At 38.2% G+C, this 22,458-nt stretch overlaps 1 protein-coding gene across 4 annotated transcripts in view; it reads right to left on the bottom strand.

The window, feature by feature from the left end:
* The window catches only part of ABL2 (ABL proto-oncogene 2, non-receptor tyrosine kinase), a 115,724-nt gene that overhangs the window by 54,043 nt on the left and 39,223 nt on the right, over nt 1-22,458 (bottom strand). The window lies entirely within an intron of this gene.

The following is a 22,458-nucleotide window of genomic DNA, read 5'->3' as shown; positions in this document are numbered from 1 at the left end:
ATAAAAATTAAGACACTGGTTTTTCCTGTATCAGATCCGTGGAGCTAATCTTCTAATATGTCTGAAGAGACATGTCTATGTGCATATACTACACTCCCTATACTTGGCTCCTGGCTGCAAGCTATTTCCTGCTGAGCTCAGGTATTTCCAATTGCCTTAACTAAGAAACAAAGACCTTATTCATGACCCTTATTTCAGCAGCTACTAGTTGTCCAAAGCAACAGAATCCTCCCTATAGTATGAGCATTAGAGCTAAGAAGAAAAACACCATCATTCAGCAAAATTCTTTGGGGTTAATGCTTATATTAATATATACTTTTTGTTCAAATAATCTATAAAAAAACATGCTCAGAATGCAATCCCTGTGATTTCATTGCAAACCATCTCCAGCTTAAAACAAGACTACCATTAAAATTACAAAATTATTGAAAATTTTTAATACACCTTTGTTAATAAAGGGTCTCCATTTAAGTTACTTTTATTTGGATATCTGTCAGCATCAAACTGTGAATCCCTAGTACTCTACGTACTACATAAATACTGTGTATTCACATGACTATGAACAATTACTCACAGTAAAGCTATTATCACTGGCTTCCTTTATCATGCGAGGTAAAAACCATAGGACAGCAGAAAACTCTGCATTAACATTACTACAACTACCGAAAGTCTTCCCAGACCACTAGTCCAAATATTAGGTGAGAGCTACAGAGACCTTAGGAAAGAAAGAAAATGAATACTTTAGAGGTATCTAAAGATAAAAATACAGAATCCTTAAGAGCAGGAGCCAGCGAAGTTTCTTCACCAAGATAGCTGGGCCCAGGGCAGCCTGGGTGGCTCAGCAGTTTAGTGCTGCCTTCGGCTCAGGGCCTGATTCTGGAGACTTGGGATCAAGTCCCAAGTCAGGCTACCCGCATGGAGCCTGCTTCTCCCTCTGCCTGTGTCTCTGTGTGTGTGTGTGTGTGTGTGTGTGTCATGAATAAATAAAATCTTAAAAAAAAAAGAAAAGATAGCTGGGCCCAGGTCAAGAAAGGAGTGGCTTTGTGTATTTAAACTATCGCAAAGAGTATGACTAATTTCAATTCTCCTTTCAGTTTTGCTAGATTTCCACTGATTCTATCCTGATGATAGAAGGGCAAAATATGGTGCTCAATAACATCTACAGGACAGACCAAGAAAGAATATAAATTAGACATCAAAATTCTTCCTAAATGGTAAGCAAGATTGTGAGGAAAAGGAATAAGAGATAGGTATAATAATAAGAGGCAGGGAGTGGGAGGTTAGGGGAAGCAACATTATACTAACGCCATAGGAACAAAACTTAAAGTCTGGATTTTTGAGCACCATACCATCTAGTAGGGAAAAGAAGACAGGAACAGAAAATTAGAATCTAACAGTTTTTGAGTACTTGCTTATATAAGCCAGGGAATTCATCTATATTATCACTAATTCTCCTCTTAACACTGATATGATAGAAAGATACTATTATCCCATTTCTCAGATGAATGGCTATGTGCTATAACGTAGGGAGATAATTTTGTGAGTTTTTTTAAAGATTTATTTATTGAGAAAGAGAGTACATACATGCATGTAAGCAAGGGAAGGGGCAAAGGAAAAGGGAGAGAGAATCTCAAGAAGAGCTCAGTCTCACAACCTTGAAATCATGACCTGAGCCAAAATCAAGAGTTGGACACTTAACCAATAGAGCCACCCAGGCACCCCTTCAGAGAGACAATTTGGAATAAGTTCTGAAATTCTGCCTCTAGCACTTATGAACCTTGAAACTATGGGTAATTAATAACTAAAAATAAATCCACCCTATTATCAGCAAGGCACAAAAGAACCGTAAGAGTCTTGCAAAAGCATATGTGCCTTATTAAACATCCTCCAATGCCAGGGATCACTTGCCTTGTGCTGCCAAAGTCAAAATGTTTTAAAGGTCCCCATAATTGCCTGAGTATTTGGCTTTCTGCATTCATGAAGTGAAACTGACCTCTGATCTACCGCTAGAAATGGGTGAGTAAAATAAAGCCTCTTCCATGACCAGGGCACAGAGGGTAGAGAACAATTTTAAGAAAAGATAAAGCCAGACAAAGATATCACAAGAAAAAAAATACAGACCAATATCCCTTATAAACACAGATGCAAACTAAAATCTTCAATAAATCACTAGGAAACCAAATCCAGGAGTATATTAAAAGAAATATTCACCATGCCATGTGGGATATATCCCAGGAATACAAGGTTGGTTCAACACACAAAACTCAATCAATGTAATACATTAAGCTAATAAAATAAAGAAAAAAAGTATATGATTTCTCAATATAACTCCTTATTATGTGGGGAAAAAAATTTTTAAGCATGAATACCTGATTTAGATATGTAATTTCTGGGCTTTTTAAAGAGATGTTTAAAAGGGATGCTTTGCAGAACTCTTCCTAATTGTGTTTAACAAAAATATATAATAATATCATTTCTCAATTACTGAGTACCTAATACATGAAATTTGATTAATCACAACCACCCTGCAAGGCAGCCGTTCCAGGGAGTATGAACAGGCAGGCAATACACAGTAGTTAAGCACAAACTCTACAGCCAGTCTCTGGGTTTGAATCCTAGTTGTACCACTTACTGTGTGACCTTCACCAAGTTAACCTATCTGTGCCTCAGTTTCTTCATCCAAAATATATAAAAGTACTATTTCTCTAAAAATGAGATAAGGGGATCCCTGGGTGGCACAGCGGTTTAGTGCCTGCCTTTGGCCCGGGGCGCGATCCTGGAGACCGGGATCGAATCCCACATCGGGCTCCCTGCATGGAGCCTGCTTCTCCCTCTGCCTGTGTCTCTGCCTCTCTCTCTCCTCTCTGTGTATTCTCATGAATAAATAAATAAAATCTTTAAAAATAAATAAATAAATAAATAAAAATGAGATAAAAATTAAATACTGATTGTATGTAAGGACCATAAAACAGTGTCTGATATGAACAGCTATATAAAATGTTAGTGAAGATAAAATAGAAGAAATATACACCAAAACCTAACTTCAAACCTTAACAATAAAGTTTATGCCTTTTCTAATTAACAGATCACATGGGATGCTTGGACGAAAACTGATTTCAATTTAATGCAGATAATATGCACACTCTAATTACAGATAGTCACTTTAATCTGGAATTCTTAGAATTTTATATAAAAGAACAATTAATTTTCCAGTTCACAGAGAGGATCTATGTTAACCCCTTCCTTCATCACAATATAATGCATGGTAAAACAGTCACAGAGCACATACAGATTAACACATCTTGCTGGTGAAGGACTGGTAAGCAGTCCTAGAAAAGACCTGGCTCAAATATACTGATGGTAGCTTCATAAATTACCAGTGACAGATGTTTATAATGGAATTTCTGGTGCAGGTGATATCTTGATTTTCTGACCATGAATTTAAGATTAATCTGTCTTAGAGCTAGAAAACAGAGGGAACTGTGCCTATCCCTTCTAACTTTTCTGTTTGTGGTTGCTTTTATCACAGATTATCATTACCCTATAGCCTTCCTGAAAATCTGATTAAAAGCTGTAGGTAGCTACACTTTTTATATTTGGGTAACACAGAATAATAGAACTATATTAATCTCTTAAGTAATCTGGATTGATGTAATGTGTTTAAATGTAGGCTTCTCTGGGCAGCCTGGGTGGCTCAGTGGTTTAAGCGCCTGCCTTTGGCCCAGGGTGTGATCCTGGAGTCCCAGGATCAAGTCCCACGTCGGGCTCCCTGCATGGAGCCTTCTTCTCCCTCTGCCTGTGTCTCTGCCTCTGTCTCTGCCTCTCTCTCTCTCTCCTCTTTGTCTATCATGAATAAATAAAAAAAAATCTTAAAAAAAAAAGTAGGCTTCTCTGAAGTTGTTTGTATTGATAAAAAACCTTTTCTTATACTCTACTTCCTGCACTGCTCCCATGTATCAAAACATTACTTAAATAGAATATGAGGCTTTGAAAAATCAGTATATATCTATCTAATTATCATATCAGTATATATCTAACTGATACAAATCTAATTATCAAATTCTCATAGTAACTATCAGGTAAAGAACTTAACAAGATTATACAGATTTGCTCCAATTTCCTTCTATATTTTATGATAAAAATTCATCTTTGAAAGATAATACTGAGACACAGGTCAGTATTTTGAAAATACTTAGATACAGGGCACCTCAATGGCTCAGTCACTTAAGTGTCCGACTCTTAATTTCAGCTCTGATCTTGATCTCAGGGTCATGAGATCAAGCCCTGTTAGGATTCTCTCTCTCCCTCTACCCCCGCCCCCACACATACTTTCTCTCAAGAAATAAACAAAAATTGAAAAATAAAGTACTTAAAGTAGTTAATGAATCATGCATATATATGTATATATATATATATATATATATATGTTTGATAAATTTGATAAATAATGAATATTTATCATGTGCCACACTGTTTGGGATAACATGCTAAGTCAGTATTTCCCAAAGTGTGTTCCATAAAAGTAGGTTAAGTAGTTGTCGTAGGCCAAGTATTTCCATAGTTAAATAAGATTAGGAACTGTTAAATAAAAGTAGTTCTATAACAAAATCTAACTTCTTAGAGCCAATAATATACTCATGTTCATAGTAGCCCTTCAAAAAGCAGCTACATCATATAGTGTATCCCAGGTGTCTTTTCACTGAGCATTTCAAAACCCTAGCATTCTAGAGAATGTACTCTAAGATATGGAGGGAAAGAAAGGTTTAGATACAGCTATGTGTCAAGCACTTCATGTACATCAATTAAAATTTTCTAATTTTCATAAAAATCCTGTCAGGTAAATAATATGTCCAAGATCACAAGGTGATTTACAGAGTAACCCACATTTAATACCCAGCTGATGGTCTATCTCCAAAGTCCTGTGACACTATCTTTTAATAAGAAAATAAGTAATGGGAACAAGAAACATTACTTACAGAGGATATATAAAGGCCAAACAAAAATGGGTAGAGACATTAAGAAAACACACAAAACAACAACAGGCAAAACTCTTTACTGAAGAGGTTATATGAATAACAAATAGGCATATGAAAAGATGCTGAACTGTAGCCATTAAGGAAATGCAAATTAAAACCACAAAACAACACTATGTGCCTATTAAAATAGATAATATAAAAAACACTGACAGTTATCAAGTGCTGATGAGGATGCTGACCAACTAGAACTCTCATACTTTGCCAGGAAGAACATAAAATGATATAGCCACTCTGGAAAACAGTTTGGCAGTTTCCCATTAAGTAAAACATATATTTACCACATGACCCAGCAATCCCACTGGTGGGTATTTACCCCAGAGAAATGAGAACTTATATTCACAAAAACCCATACAGAAATGTTTATGGCAGAGGCGCCTGGGTGGCTCAGTCAGTTGGGCATCTACCTGCCTTCGGCTTGGGTCATGATCCTGGGATCATGGGATCAAGCCCTGCACTGGGCTGGGCTCCCTGCTCAGCGGAGAGCCAGCTTCTCCCTCTCCCTCTGCTGCTACTCCTCCTGCTTGTGCTCTGTCAAAAAAATAAATAAAATCTTTAAAAAAAAAAAAAAAAAAAAGAAATGTTTATAGCAGAGCTGTAACTGCCCTAAACTGCAAACAACCTAAATGTCCTTTTATAATAGGTGAGTGGTACATCCACACAATGGAACACAAGCAGCAATAAAAAAAGAATGAACGGAACTATTGACACACACAGCAACTTAGATGAGTCTCAAAGATAGTATGCTGAATTTCCAATAGAAGCCAATGTCAAGACATTACATGCTGCATGGTTCTTTTTAAGTGACATTCTGGAAAAGACAAAACTATAGTGACAGAACAGATCAGCAGTTGCCAGAATTACGAGGTGGGGAGAAGATGAGACTACAGAGGGAATGCACAACAAAGTTTTTTTGGGATGATGTAATTGCTCTGCTGACTGTGCGGTTAAACAAATCTACAGAGGTTAAAATTCATAGAACTATACAAAAAGTCAATTTCATCACGTAATTTTAAAAATAGAGAAAAAAGGCAAAAAATAGGTTAAAGCACATTTCACACCAGTTACATGAGAAAAATCAAAACCATGTCATAAATACCACATGCGCAAAATACTAAAATTTAGCAATACCTACAGATGAGAAATTGTGACCTAGGAACTTAATATTTCCATACCTATTTTTAGATATAAATATCCTTCTGTTCAGAATCATGACAGAAGTTTAGAGGAAAGATCCTTCCTAAACACATGAAATTTGTGGAATTTAGCATTCCAAGATCTTTGCATCTTAGCAGAGACACATCATTGCTTAGGTTGTTATGGCAAAAGATAATGAAATATCTGAGGGATGAAAGGAATGTGCCAATCCTCTTTCCCTCGTGGAATTCCCAAAGTCAATGTAGCTGGCACCTGGTACAATGACTTCAATGCAAGCTCAGAGCTGACATTCCTAGGGAGGGACTCTCAAATAAACCTAGATCATTCCTAAAGATCTACAATACAATCCTCTGTAATCCAAGCAGTCAGCTGTTTGAGACTATAGAAGTATGTAACAACTGCTTTTACACACACACACACACACACACACACACACAAACATTTTCTGTGCATGGAATGTTTATGAATGTGTCTGTGCACCCAGAAAGTGGTACACCAATCCATAGGAAATACTGAAATGCCAACTCTGAATAATTAATACACTGATTACTGAAATATTTATTAAACATCCACTTTGTACCAAGCACATTAACAAGCACTGGAAGGCTCAGTGGCTGAACTCTTGCCTTTGGCTCAGGTCACAATCCTGGCGTCCTGGGATCAAGTCCTGCATCAGGCTTCCTGCAGAGCCTACTTTTCCCTCTGCCTATATATCTCTGCTTCTCTATGTCTCTCATGAATAAATAAGCAAAATCTTAAAAAAAAAAAAAAAAAAAAAAAAAAGAGAGTACCAGCAATATATCAACAAAGTGGAAAGATGAAATCTGGCTCTCGCATATCACCTCCAGGCAAGTCTTCTGTGTCAACCATCTGAAGCAGGTAAAGTGAATGAACATCAAAACATTCCAAGTAAAGTACGATTAATAAGCTGGATAATATATTTTATAAACTGGGGGGGGGGGGGGGAGGACAACACCATAGTGTAGCTCAAGGGTTTGAGTGGGTGGAGGGGGCACGTGCATGAAATGAAGTGCTAAGAAAATTAAAGTAGGAAAGTAAGCAAGGACCAGATCTTAAAGAACCTTGAAATGCCACACCAAGAAATTCTGATTTATTTGTTGGCAGTAAGAAGCCATTAAAGACCTGTAACAATTTCAAGAGTTTTTCTCTCAAACAGGTGATTTGAATTTTCTATATTATGGAGGAAGAGAAAAATGGTTAAATCAAGGAAATAAAAAACACACAATACACACTAGGTCTGAGATAACAGTATTTCTCTAGCTCCAATAAAATAATATATTCACATACTAACTCTTTTCCCAAGGAATTAAAACAATGAACATCCTGCATAATATTAACAATTGGCATCTGTATTAAACATTACTATTTACAAAGCATTTTAAATATACATTGTTAATATTCAGTTTCATAAAATTAAAGACTGATGACATATATTAATTGAAAAATTGCCCTTGTTCTAATATTTAAATTATATATAAATGAGAAGATGTGATCAATGTACTTGTTGGCTGAAAACAGCTGGAATTAGTTCTCTATGGCTTAACAACACATTTTTCCAGCCCTAATTCCACTCCCTTACTTTAGGCCACCTTCATTCCTCAACTGGCTTCCTACAATGGTCTCCTCACTGGTCTCTCAGATTCTGGTTTCTCTAAGAACATTCTACTATGCATAAACAGCCAAGAGGATTTTTTTTTCCTTGAGCACAAAAAAATCTGATCACATCACTACTCTAAAACATTCCAATGACTTCCCTACTGCATTCAAGTTAAAGTCTAATCTCTCACATGGCATAAAAGGCTCTTTTTCAGTGATGAGGCTCTTTTTCAGCCTTACTCTCCAGCTCATTCTCTCTCTCTCTCTTTTCTTTTTCTTTTCTTTTTTTTTTTTTTAAGATTTTATTTATTTGTTCATGAGAGACACAGGGAGAGAGGCAGAGACACAGGCAGAGGGAGAAGCAAGCTCCATGCAGGGAGCCTGATGTGGAACTTGATCCTGGGACTCCAGGATCACGCCCTGGGCCAAAGGCAGGCACTCAACCGCTGAGCCCCCAGGCATCCTGGCCTATTCTCTTTTTGATAAACACCTGGCTTCTTATCCTATGCTTTGGACGTACTCAATTCTCTAGTTTCCCACTCAATTCTCTAGTTTCCCAAACTCTTTCTTATTTTGGCAAATACTATTCCCTCAGCCCCAAATATTTTCTGCCTATTGTCCCCACTGCCACTCTGCCTAACTCCTACTGCTTCAGACCTCAATCAGATATCTACTTCTAGTAAACAGTATCCACATATAGAAGAAAAAATATCTCTTTAAAAGATGCACAAAATAAGTTAGATTATTGTTCCCAATTTTTCAGTTCCTCACTGTTACAGAATTATACATGCATATATTTGGCCAAAATACTTTGCCGTTACCTACCAGTAGAATGGGCAAAGTATATTTCCCTTCCCCACTGATGTTGGGCTTAGTCATGTGACTTTCTCTGCCCGACAGTGTGGATGGTGTGCCACTTTTGAACTGGGGCTTTAACAGGCTCCATATATGTTTATATCTCACCCTTCTTGTGCTCCCACTATTTCCAGGAGATGACTGTGAGACACACAGAGCAGACCTGTGAGCGTGCAGCCAAATGTAGCTGAACGTAGGCAAGCTCAACTGGGATCAACCAAATCCCAGCTGACCCAGAGACTCAAGAGGGGGAGAAAAAAAAGAAAGAAAAAAATGCTGTATTAAGCTACTGAGATTCAGATAATCTATTACTCCATTACATAGCATTTCTGCAGCAATGGCTCATAATACTGCATTTCCAATAAAATTTTACTTTTAATTATGAAAATATATTCTTATATTGTCTTGGTTATGTACTAAGTTAAAATCCTAAATCAATCATAAACATTTTTAAACAGAGATACCAAAAAGAAAATCTAATTTCAATTTATATACCTATCTTAGTTGCAGAGAATTATGATGTGGTATTTGGGTAGTCAAAATACATTAGGATAAACTTCTATGAGAGAAGTGGAATAGAAATATAAATCCATAGGAAAAAAAAGAGTAACTTACAACTTTCAGCTATTAAAAAGAGAGCCTGTTCATCTAATTTGTAAACTGGATTACAGTAATGATGAGTCACTAAAGTATTTAGATTCCTAGATGCATTTTTTAAATGAGGTCATTTATAACACACCAAAAATTACATAATCTGCAATTATTTAAACTTATGATGAAAGTCGTGTTTGTTATCACCCAAAAAACATGTGCAAGAGAGTAGACAGCTATCTTCTTTCTCTTGGTGTACAGTTCTATAAATTTTAATATACACAAAAATTTATGTAGTCAATATCTGTATAAGATACAGGACAATCATCCCCCTCATGATGTCCCTTCACAGTCACATCCTCTTCTCACCTAGGTTTTTTTTTTTTTTAAAAGATTTTATTTATTTACTCATGAGAGACACAGAGAGAGAGGCAGAGACACAGGCAGAGGGAGAAGCAGGCCCAATGCAGGGAGCCCGATGTGGGACTCGATCCCGGGTCTCCAGGATCACACCCTGGGCGCAAGGCAGCGCTAAACCACTGAGCCACCCGGGCTGCCCTCACCTAGATCTTTTAGAAGTTCTTTAAGGAAATATGTGAACAATAAAGTTTGAAGAACACTGCTACACAACACTAACTAGCATGACTTAGTAGCTCAGTTACAGAGGCTTCAAATTTTTTAGCCAAATTCAAGTTTGTTCACTAGTATCAGTAATACCCAGAATACCCAATAATAATATATTCAAGTCAATCAATCTTGAGTTGGTTAATATACTCATTAATAGTCCACTGCAGTCAAGATTTAAAGTTTCTCCACAATACTCATAGAGGATGATACAGACTATTTTAATCTGGAAACTAGTCTTATCTTTAACTAGATCTGCTTGTATATACTGGACAGTATTAAAAGATCTCTGAGGGACAGCCTGGGTGGCTCAGCGGTTTAGCGCCACCTTCAGCCCAGGGCCTGATCCTGGAGACCCAGGATCGAGTCCCGCATCAGGCTTCCTGCATGGAGCCTGTTTATCCCTCTGGCCTATGTCTCTGCCTTTCTCTCTCTCTCTCTCTCTTTCTCTCTCTGTGTCTCTCATGAATAAATAAATAAAATCTTAAAAAAAAATTAAAAAAAAAGATCTGAGTTAGAATTATCTTCCATTTCTGCTTGACTTAATTTTACAGAAGTTGAGACTTAGATAAATATCACTTCTAAAGAGCAATTCCAAATGAAAATCATAGAAGTATAATACAAACAAGAATAAACTCTTTTGCACACAGAAGGGTTTCAACCAGTCTTTCTCAAAACATCAAGCATACCACCACTAGAAGAGACATCAAAAGTTAAAACCAAGCAGGAGCTCCTGGGTGGCTCAGTCAGTTAAGCATTGGACTCTTGATTTTGGCTCAGGTCAAGCTCTCAGTTCTAAGATTGAGTCCCATGCCTTGGGCTTCACGCTCAGCATTGAGTCTGTGTGGGATTCTCTCTCTCCCTGCCCCTCCCCCTCCTGCATGCTCGCTCACTCTCTGTGTCACTCGCTCTCAAACTAAATAAATAAAACTAAATAAAATCTTTTTAAAAAAGTCAAAACCAAAGGACTTCAAACAATTAAGAAAACTATAAGCAGATGAAGTCAAATATACGACATACCTTAAAGTAGTTCTTACTGAATTACTTAAAAACACTTTTTCATTTTTTAGATTTTATTTATGTATTCATGAGAGACACAAAGAGAGAGGCAGAGACACAGGGAGAGGGAGAAGCAGGCTCCTCGAGGGGAGCCTGATGCAGGACTCGATCCCAGGACCCTAGGATCATACCCTGAATCGAAGGCAGACGCTCAACCACTGAACCACCCAGGCATCCCAAGAACACTGTTTTAACTCAAACTAACTCCACAAAACAAAAACCTGGTAATAAGAAAGAATTAAATGGAAAGTGGGAACTTAATAATCTCTTATTAGTATTAATACAAACAGAAATGCTCATTCAGTCAAAAAATTCTGAACTGACTCTGCTCAAGAGACTATAGTTCTGATACACTATGACTGATGACTATGTTTACTGACCATACTGATAATTTTACTAACTTAATTATACACCACATTTTAGACTCCATTTACAACAGGGTTCTATACTGTTAGATACTGTGGGAGAAAGATGAAAGATATGGAGACAACTCTCAAGGGGCTTCATGTCTGAATTGGAGATTTACTTAGAATAAGTTCATTTTATACTTATGAAATAAACATGTACTTAACTATGCTACCTCTAACTACAATGAAATAGAAATACAATTCTGTAAGGAGCTATATGAAACTTCAGAGAATGAGCTTTTATGTTCATGTTTTCCTATGCCCAGAAAAGTCCTGCATAATTTATTTCTAATTTCTAAAAAAGAATAAATACCTAAGTACCATTGATCACAAATGTCCCTTACTGATGCTATTTTCCAAGAACAAAATCCCAGCAGAGACTTTTCTCCTCACTAAAACTGATCACAGAATTAGAACTCAAAAGAATTCATGACAAAGTGAAAAAGCAAATCAATTTACCTCAAAAATAATAAATAACAGGTAATCAGTATTTTCAAATAGCAGACTAGAATTAAAAATTGATGTATGCTACACTTCCAAGATAAGGTAACTCCTTAATCTTATCCTACAGAAGATAGTAAAGTAGGTCTTGACAGGCAGATACCCTCCTTTCCTGACCTCTCTTCCTATTTCCCAAGGACTTTAACTGCTCCTGATACTCTTACTACTCTGTATGTACACATATATGAATGCACATAAGACTGCCCCAAGTCAGTCTTTTTCTATCTAAAGAGCTGAAGTTATTTTATCTTCATTTTTTGTTTGTTTAAAGTAGGCTCCAATGCGAGCCTTGAACTCACAACCCTGAAATCAAGACCTGAGCTGAGAGTCAGATGCTCAACAGACTGAACCACCCAGGTGCTCCTATTTTATCTTCTATTGGAGGGTAGTAATAGGAAGAAGAGAGTGGATTCCACTTATTTTAATTTTAATAAAGATCTAAAGGGGGGGAGGGCGGTGGGTGCCTGGGTGGCTCAGTCAGTTAAGCATCAGCCTTCAGCTCAGCTCAGGATCAAGCCCAGCACTGGGCTCACATCAGGCTCCCTGCTCCACGGGAGCCTGCTTCTCCCTCTCCATCTGCCTGCTGCTCCCTCTGCTTGTATCCTCTGTCAAATAAGTAAATAAAATCTTTAAAAATAAACAAATAAAGATCTAAAGGTGCTTACTCCTCCAAGCAAGGTCTTCAGATTGTGCTCTGGAGCCTTAGATTTTAATCTATGAAATTTGAAGATAACTTGGTAAGTAACATCTACAAGAATAATGGTACTGAATCCCACCAACCACCCAACCACTCCACCCCACCCCACCCCTGCCAGCCACTATAATAATATTTACATCTTAGTAGGTTAAGCAGTTAAAAATAAAAGAAATTTCCCCAAAGAAAGAACTTTGATCGTTAATAAGTAGGCAGAGAGACACTGCCGGTGTTCCTCAAATCACACCATAAAGCTTATTCTATCCCTTTTAGACATATACATGGGCTAGTTCTGTTTTAACTCTGGCCATATAGCAAGCAAATCTCCACTGAAGATACCAAATTAATGGGGTCAAATATCTACCCAGAATATTATGAGGAAATTTGCAGTGTAAAATATGGATATAACAAGCCCCATCTGGACATTTTTAGAAGAAAAGTTTAAGAAAAATTTCCATATGCATTCTTCCAAAACCATTAAGTATTTTGGAAGCATGTTCTAGAAAAAGTTGATTTAATTAGAGTAATGAACAAATTTTATTTTATTTTTAATTTTTTTTTTATTTATTTATGATAGTCACACACAGAGAGAGAGAGAGAGGCAGAGACATAGGCAGAGGGAGAAGCAGGCTCCATGCACTGGGAGCCCGACGTGGGATTTGATCCCGGGTCTCCAGGATCGCGCCCTGCGCCAAAGGCAGGCGCACTAAACCACTGCGCCACCCAGGGATCCCAACAACAAATTTTAAAGCTACAAAAGGCTTTAGTGGCTTTTCAGAAATAATAGCCTCTTCCTTTGTGCAAAATGAAGAATGAAGGTAGAAAACCTACAGATCAGAGATTTGAGATACTTATTAATCTCATTCAATATATCATTAAATAATTATATCAATTATTAAATATATCACTGACAAATCTCATCTGAGTATTAATTCAAATAAACTGAAAAAAGAAGGAAAAAAACTGAAAAAAGAATGACATTAGAATACTAACTGAATATGGAACTATATAAATGCAAAACAAAAAATTTTTTAAAAAGGATAAATTACAATGACACTGTCAAAAAAAAAAAAAAAACCGGAAGCATGATATTGTTACTTGCAAGAAAAAAGTTTCAAATATACTGGCAAATCAGCATTTTTATAATAGTTTTCCCATATCATTGTGTGTATGTTCCTATCAAATTTTATGTGAAGAAAAAAATTTGCATTTTTTATATATCAGACCTATGTATATGTCCTAAAAGCAGCTGTAGAGCATCCTTCTTTCACCCCATCAAGTTCTGTTCCTTTGTTTCCGACTTTCTGTCCCCCTCCCCTGCATGCCCTGGCAACATATGATGCCCCCCCTCTCCTACCTTCTCACTTTAAATCAGCAATAAGAAGCTTACCCTACCACTACTTACAACAGATGAAATGCAAAGCCTTTCTAGTACTATAGGTCCTCTTTGATACTACTCACTGAAATTTCCACATCTGTATATACACTTGAAAATTAGTCTGAAATACTTTATAGGTATATATATGAATATTATTTCATTCAGTCCACAGTGTAGTCTTAAAACTTTCTACAACTTTATACCCTCAACTTTTCTACTGATTCTAAGCAAAGAGAGAGAGAGAGAGGCTTAGAAATATAAAAAAAGAGAGATTATCCTGTCATCCTCTTAGTGTCTTTACCTTTTTTTATTCCCTGTGAAATTTCTTAGAGCACTTATTACCTCAGGAAGAGGAGAAAAGATAGGAGATGGGGTTTGTTTGTTTTGATTTTTGGCACAGACTGGCAAAGTAGGAAACAGAGCAGCAAGAAAGCCAGGGATGCCAAAGCCAGAGACAGAAAATCAAGGACAGAATGTTAGTCCAAGCTGAAAAATGTCCAGCTAGCTCCTCTACCCTATTCCCTGGACCCATGAATTGACTTTCTGTCCCCTGTCCAACTCAGAAAACCCATCACTAGTCACTTGGAGCTGATAGAGACCAGACTTCTACTCCTAAGACTGTTTCACAATAGTAGAAAGCTTAATAAATATTTATTTTGTGGCGTATTTAGAATATTAGGACAGACAAGTGTGAAGCTACCCAAAAGAAATAAATTAGCTATTTGAGGAGTGGGGTAAGAACAGGAGGAACTACTCTCCTTAAATGGATGTCCTTAAGGAATAAACATCTAGCTCTTAATTTTAGTCTCCCAGCAGACAGATATCCTAGGAAGTTTTACTACTGTCTGGCATGCCACTGTCTTGTAAGTCCAATAAATGGGAATGTGAGCTCATGCCCGAGGCAGTAACACATAAACGCTGATGAAAGGGAATGATGAAGCAAATTAACACAAGAGATCACAGGCTAGACAAATTCCTACCACAGTCTCTACAATCAAGTTACAACAAATTAATCAAAATCAATTATCACTCCTTCTAAAATTATATGTATAAAAGAATTTTTAAGTTCTAAGAGTATTCCACTTGGGAGATAAAGGCAAGTATCTGGAAGAGTCAAGTGCTATTCAGGAAAACAAAGTAATAAGCCTGTTACTAAACCAGCCAGTTTTAATACTTTATTGTTGTTATATTTTCCTATCCTAAGAAAAATACAGCAGGTGAGCATTTTTTTTCTTTTTTAGAAGTAAAACTGATTCTGAAGAACCAAGCTTAGGAGTAAGTATGCCAACAGAAAAAAATAAGCTAATTTCATACCCTAGCCCAGGGGAAGAGAAGAACTAGTAAGGAGGCTTCTGTTCAAGAAGAAAAGGATTAAAAACACTGAAAGAGTGTTGTGTCAAACCAACAAACAAAAACACTGCAAGAAGACTGAGCCCTGGATGCAAGCTGGGCTGCCACACTAAGCATCTTGATTATTCCAAAGATGCCCTGAGATCCAACCCAACCCTTCTGGCTTCTGCCAGAGAAGCACGGTTAACAGCCAAGTCAAGTTCCAAGAATAGTCATGACATACCATCCCCTTCTAACTACAGTTATCCTCAGGGAGACTGTCAGTCTTGGGAACTAAAATGTCCTGGGACTAAAGGCACAATCCACTGAAACCCAAATAAACAGAATAAGAAACCTTACCTTTAAGAGCAATTAATTCATTTAATTTACTAGCAATTACTTTGTGTAATTTATTGGGGATGGTGAGAATAGGCTAAAACTATTACTTCTTTCACAAATCTTATTTTAGGGGCTACCTGGAAAACATTAAGTGCTAAAATCTACTTTTAAAATACTTAATTAGGGATCCCTGAGTGGCGCAGCGGTTTGGCGCCTGCCTTTGGCCCAGGGCGCGATCCTGGAGACCCAGGATCGAATCCCACGTCGGGCTCCCGGTGCATGGAGCCTGCTTCTCCCTCTGCCTGTGTCTCTGCCTCTCTCTCTCTCTGCCCCTCTCTCTCTCTCTCTCTCTCTCTCTCTGTGACTATCCTAAATAAATAAAAATTAAAAAATAAAATAAAATAAAATACTTAAATTAGGGGGCAGCCCCAGTGGCGCAGCGGCTTAGCGCCTGATCCTGGATCCTGGTCTGGATCCTGATCCTGGAGACACGGGATCGAGTCCCACGGCGGGCTCCCTGCATGGAGCCTGCTTCTCTCTTTGCCTCTTTCTCTCTATGAATAAATAAATAAAATCTATAAAATAAAATAAAATAAAATAAAACAAAATAAATAAAATAAAAAATAAAATAAAATAATAAAATAAAATAATAAAAAATAAAATAAATTAAATAAATTAAAATAAAATAAAATAAAATAAAATAAAATAAAATAAAATAAAATAAAATAAAATAAAATAAAATACTTAAATTGGGATGCCTGGGTGGCTCAGTGGTTGAGTGCCTGCTTTCGGGCCAGGGCATGGTCCTGAGGTCCCAGGATCAAGTCCTACATCAGACTCCTGATGGTGGAGCAGGGAGCCTGCTTCTCCCTCTGTCAATGTCTCTGCCTCTCTGTGTCTCTCTGGAATAAATAAAATTCTAAAAAAAAATTTTTTAATTTTAAAAAATAAAAGATTTAAATATAAAAGGTAGCTCTTTCGGGATCCCTGGTGGCGCAGCGGTTTGGCGCCTGCCTTTGGCCCAGGGCGTGATCCTGGAGACCCGGGATCGAATCCCACATCGGGCTCCCGGTGCATGGAGCCTGCTTCTCCCTCTGCCTGTGTCTCTGCCTCTCTCTCTCTCTCTCTCTGTAACTATCATAAATAAATAAAAATTTAAAAAAAAAAAAAAAAAAAAGGTAGCTCTTTCACTGCAAAGTTGAGGTAGACTATCATATATTAACAGGTTACATAATCAGTTCAAAATTGGCTTTGGGGCCCCTGGGTGGCACAGTCAGTAATTAAGCATCTGCCTTCAGCTCAGGTCAGGATCTCAGGGTCCTGGGATCAAGCCCCACACTGGGCTCCCTGCTCAGTGGGGTCTGTTTCTCCAGAACTCCCCCTGCTCATGCTCTCTCTCTCTCTCACTCACACTCTCTCTTTCTCTTTCTCTCTCAAATAAATAAATAATTTTTTTTTAAAGTGGCTTTTATTCGGGGAAGAAGGACTACACATAGTGTTCTCCCAGTTCAGGCATCAGTAGCCAAGGGGAAATTTTCTACTAAAACTTCTTTTCTGGGCAGCCCAGGTGGCTCAGCGGTTTAGCACCTGCCTTCGGTCCAGGGTGTAATCCTGGAGACCCAGGATCAAGTCCCCGTCAGGCTCCCTGCATGGAGCCTGCTTGTCCCTCTGCCTGTGTCTCTGCCTTTCTCTCTGTGTCTCTCATGAACAAAAAAATAAAATCTTAAAAAAAAAAAAAAAACTTCTTTTCTATAACCCATTAGACCTACTAGGGCATTGTGGCCTTCTCACAGGATGCCTGTAACACAAGATGCTAGACCCCTGGTCTCCCTACTTGTTGTACCTACATTATATTCTGGTATATAATTCAGGTGCTATGCAAATATATTTACTTATATACCATCATCATATAATTACACAGAAAGAAATAAAATTTTGGCAATGAAAGGTTCAAGTTCCAACATGCCAAAATTCTACTGAAAGCATCAACTGTATTAACAAGCTTATACCGACTTAAGTTCTCCTCATATGTCAACTAAATATACTTCTATTTCAAAATTTCCTTTTCTTATTATGAGAACTACTCTTCATTCAGGTTTTAAATTTGCAGTTATCCTTAATTCCAGTCTCACCTTTATTTCAAGCTTTCATTAAACATTTAGAGATAATTATCTTTATGCAAATGATGCTACACTCTTAAAAATAACCTTTCTTATAAGTATTATTCTAAATATATATTATGTAACATCTATACATATTTATATATGTAAATTATAATTACATATGTTATATAAATAGAATACATATTTTTATATATATCACTAATATAGAATAGTGGATAGCAAAGCTTTTTGTGACATTAATTGTGCAAAAATAATTTTTTTGCCCAAGTTATAGTTTTTATATCCACAAAGTACAAATGAATAAAAGCTATGATATTTCAATGAAGATGTACCTGGAAAAGTCTTCAATAAACTTTTTGAAGTGGTTCATACATAATGGAATAAAAATTAAAAAGTATTTGGAGACTTGAATACACTTGTATCACCAGGCATTTAAAGGCTCTGCCTCCCACTATATAGTCAAATTGCTCATTAAAAACAGGGGAAGGGGATCCCTGGGTGGCGCAGCGGTTTGGCGCCTGCCTTTGGCCCAGGGCGCGATCCTGGAGTCCCGGGATCGAGTCCCACGTCAGGCTCCTGGCATGGAGACTGCTTCTCTCTCCGCCTGTGTCTCTGCCTCTCTCTCTCTCTCTCTGTGACTATCATAAATTAAAAAAAAAAAAAAAAAAAAAAAAAAAAATATATATATATATATATATATATATATATATATATATATATATTCACTCTCTCCAGAAATACTTCTGGACCATCTACTATGTGCCAGGCACATCATATTTAGGGAACTGCATGTATTTTAGTATGGCTGGAACCTAGAGAGCATGTATGAGACTAGGCCAGGCCCCAAATGATGAAAGCCATGGACAATGCTCTGCTAAGGCATTTAGACATCATCCTTAAGATGGTAAGAAATGAATGAAAACTTAAGAAAGTAACAAGATCAAAGCCATCTCACTCAGACTTAGGTTTTCCTATATATTCTCTCCGAGGAGCTGGCATGAAGGCTCCAGAGTGAAGGAAGAAAAGAGATACAACCCACATTTCACAGCTACTATAGGAGGGAGCATCAGCTGCCAACGTCTACCACTTGTCTACCCTCCTGTTCTGTCGAGAGACTCCATTCTAGTGAGGTGAAAGACTTTAGTATCAATAGCAGGTAGGAGATAGAAAAGTGGTAACAGATAGGAAAGGGGAGTTTCTCTGGCCAAAGTGCATTTAAGGGTCATCCATAGGAAGCTACTCCTATTTTAAACAGAATATTATATGAACAAAATATATATAATCTAAAATGTATTAAAACATTAACTGAGAAGATGAGGAGTTTGATGTCATGTGTATTTTACCACAATTAAAAAAAACTTTTTAGAAAAAAAATGTGAAATTTGGGCATCCTATTTTTATACTGTCAAACATTAAAAGTGGTAAATATAAGTTCATATTATATTTAATTACAATTCTTTCATTCTTCCTTCACAGTTAAAGAATTCTTCAAAGTCTACTCCCAAACACATAGCTATGTACAAGAACACAAAGAAAAAGCATATTTACTATACTACTTGGGGACAGAAGACAATCATATCCCAAGCAGACATTATCCAATAGCCAGCTATCCTTTCTAAGAGACTTGTAATGGTGCAAATTGCCACCATAAAGAATGTACATGGATTTGGGCAGACACATTTGACAGCACAGCTGTCTGTCCAGGCATGCTGCTGAAAGAATAGTACATTCCTACTTGTCCTGCCCCCCACCCACCTTAAGTCTCCTTACAAAAGGAATTTTAAACAAAACTGCCATATTTAAGCCTCGTGTGTGTGTGTGTTTTCAATAAGACCAATTAGGTAATAACAGAAGCAATGAACTATTTAACATCACTCTTACCCCAAAGTTAGTCTCTGAAGATTCTGAAGAACAAAATAATTTTGTTCATGTACATTTATTTAAAAAGTCTTGATTTGAGGGATCCCTGGGTGGCACAGCGGTTTGGCGCCTGCCTTTGGCCCAGGGCGCGATCCCGGAGACCTGGGATTGAATCCCACGTCGGGCTCCCGGTGCATGGAGCCTGCTTCTCCCTCTGCCTATGTCTCTGCCTCTCTCTCTCTCTCTCTGTGACTATCATAAATAAATAAAAATTTAAAAAAAAAAAAGTCTTGATTTGAGATTGCCCTTTAGTTTCAAAGGGAAGGTAATAAACTTTCAGAAAATGGATACAGTAGAGAAGGGCATATTGATAATCAGAGTAATAGAGTATGAAGCCTAGCTTTGTGACCTTGGGGCGACTGTCCAACCTCTCTGAGCTTCAGTTTTTTTCATCTATAAAACATAAAAAAAATGATGCTTACACTATTTACATCACAGAGTTGCTTTAAGATCAAAGAACTAAATGTAACTCTACCTCAGCCACACACTGCAATGCACCATTCTCAATAATTTCAAATTAATGCAATTTCATGCAACCTCTTTTGAATATATCTTCTATTCTACTAGCTCATTCTTTCTCATACATGAACTCCTGCCATCATTTGATCCCAGCAGAACCTCATACCCACCAACTCAACAACTCACTCTCCCTCACCCCTGGGAAGTCCCCTCTTCTCTCCTTACCCAGTTTCAATTCCATGATGCACCATCATGATCATTCACTCCTCTCTCACTTGAACATATTCACTATGTAAAACCACAATCCTGCTTAAATTCAATTCTCTGTCTGTTCCCCTACCACTAAAGGAGAGTGCTGGAGCAAAAAAAAGCACACAGGTTAACTAGCCTTTTAACTCATGACCTTTAACCTCAAATGAACCCTGATTCTGCCTGATAATCATACTCTCTTTTTTTTTAATATTTTATTTATTTATTCATGAGAGACACACAGAGAGAGAGAGAGAGGCAGAGACACAGGCAGAGGGAGAAGCAGGCTCCATGCAGGGAGCCTGATGCAGGATTCAATCCCGGGACTCCAGGATCAGGCCCCGGGCCAAAGGCAGGCACTAAACCGGTGAGCCACCCAGGGATCCCCATACTCTATTTCCCTAAGCCCATTCACTCTCCCACTTCTCTGAACACTTACATGCTCTCTCCTCTCTTCTCAAACTCCTAGTACCTTCTTCTGTGCCCTTTCTCACCCTCAGCTGATGACTTGTTTAGAAAATTAGAGCAATCAGAAGAGGATTTCCAGGAATTATCATCACATCCACCCACAGTATCAGCACCTACCTGTACCCATATGCTCTGTCTTCCTTATCGTCCTAATAAACGAACTATGTGTTCTTTTATCTAACCCCTTCCCTCGTGCACAGCTCACCCCTACCATCAACTCAGCAATTCTTCTCTCCTGTATCATCAGCTTCTTTCCTTCCCTTCTCCCCATCTCTACCACATCACTTCTATGACCTTACAAAATACATATGAAAATGCGATAACTCCTATCATAAAAAACATATGAGCAGAAACACTGCCAGGTTGAACTTAAAAGAGACACAACGCAAAATGAAAACAGGCCTTAGGATCCCCACATCTCTGAGCAGGAAACAAGCTAAAAAAAAATAACCCTGCTGCAAACATAGACTTCCTTTATAGAAGACTGAAGAGGACTGAACAAAGGAAGCTAAGAAGGGTTACATAACTTTTACAAGGTCATACAACTAAATAAGCAGCAGAATTGGGATATGAACTCAGAAAGTCTACATTGTTTGTTTTCCAGGCTTTAATTCACTTTATATAAAACTGTGTGGGGACAGCTGGGTGGCTCAGCAGTTGAACGTCTGCCTTTGGCTCAGGGCGTGATCCTGGAGTTCCAGTATCAAGTCCTGCATGGGGCTCTCTGCATGGAGCCTGCTTTTCCCTCTGCCTATATCTCTGCCTTTTCTCTGTGTCTCTCATGAATAAATAAATAATTAATTAAATAAATCTTATAAAATTGTGGTGGCCACAGTTGGGAGTCTGGGTCCTCTGCATCCAGAGTCAGGTGTGAGTCTTTACAAGATGGTCAGGAATCCCTGATAGGGAGACTTGGTGAACAGTCTCTTTCCAGAGGTGAGGGGTGAGACAGCTATAGGTCTTGGAAATGGTATCCAAAGCAGCATTGGCAAAGTTGCCCAGGGTGGCAGTGCAGCCCCTGGCCGAGGTATAGAAGTTATCAATACCAGCAATCGGGAGCTTCTGGGCATAGGAGCTAAGACAATGCCAATGCCTCTGGGAACAGGAATGAGGCACACAAGCACAGAGCCACAGTGGCAGGTCACCTCACCTGGGACAGTGTAGGGCTTGCTGATCTTGTTCCCTGGTAGCCTCGCTGCATGGGGACGATGGAAGGCTTGGCCAGGATGACGACCTCATGGATGGCAGTGAGTATCTTCTTGGAGCACTTAACACCCAGGCTGATGTGTAAATTGTACTCTCCGATGGCAACAAATGCCTAGAATCTGGTCTATTAGGCAGCTCGCACGGGTCTGCTTCTGCACAATAATCCTCAAAAGCTCATCCTTGGAGGAATGCACCCAGGAAGAGTCCATGATCTCAAATTCCCTGATGGACTGGGAGAAGAGATCTCCTCCAGGGGCTTTTTTTAGTTTAATATTTTATTTATTTATTCATAGAGACAGACAGAGAGAGAGAGAGAGAGAGAGAGAAGCAGAGACACAGGCAGAGGAAGAAGCTGGCCCCATGCAGGGAGCCCGATGTGGGACTTGATCCCATGTCTCCAGGATCACACCCCAGGCTGCAGGCGGCACTAAACCGCAGGTGCCCCTCC

The sequence above is a fragment of the Canis lupus genome, chromosome 7 (assembly GCF_011100685.1).
Source record: "Canis lupus familiaris isolate Mischka breed German Shepherd chromosome 7, alternate assembly UU_Cfam_GSD_1.0, whole genome shotgun sequence".
NCBI classification, from domain to species: Eukaryota; Metazoa; Chordata; class Mammalia; order Carnivora; family Canidae; genus Canis; species Canis lupus.
This window is presented reverse-complemented; position numbering and strand designations above follow the sequence as displayed.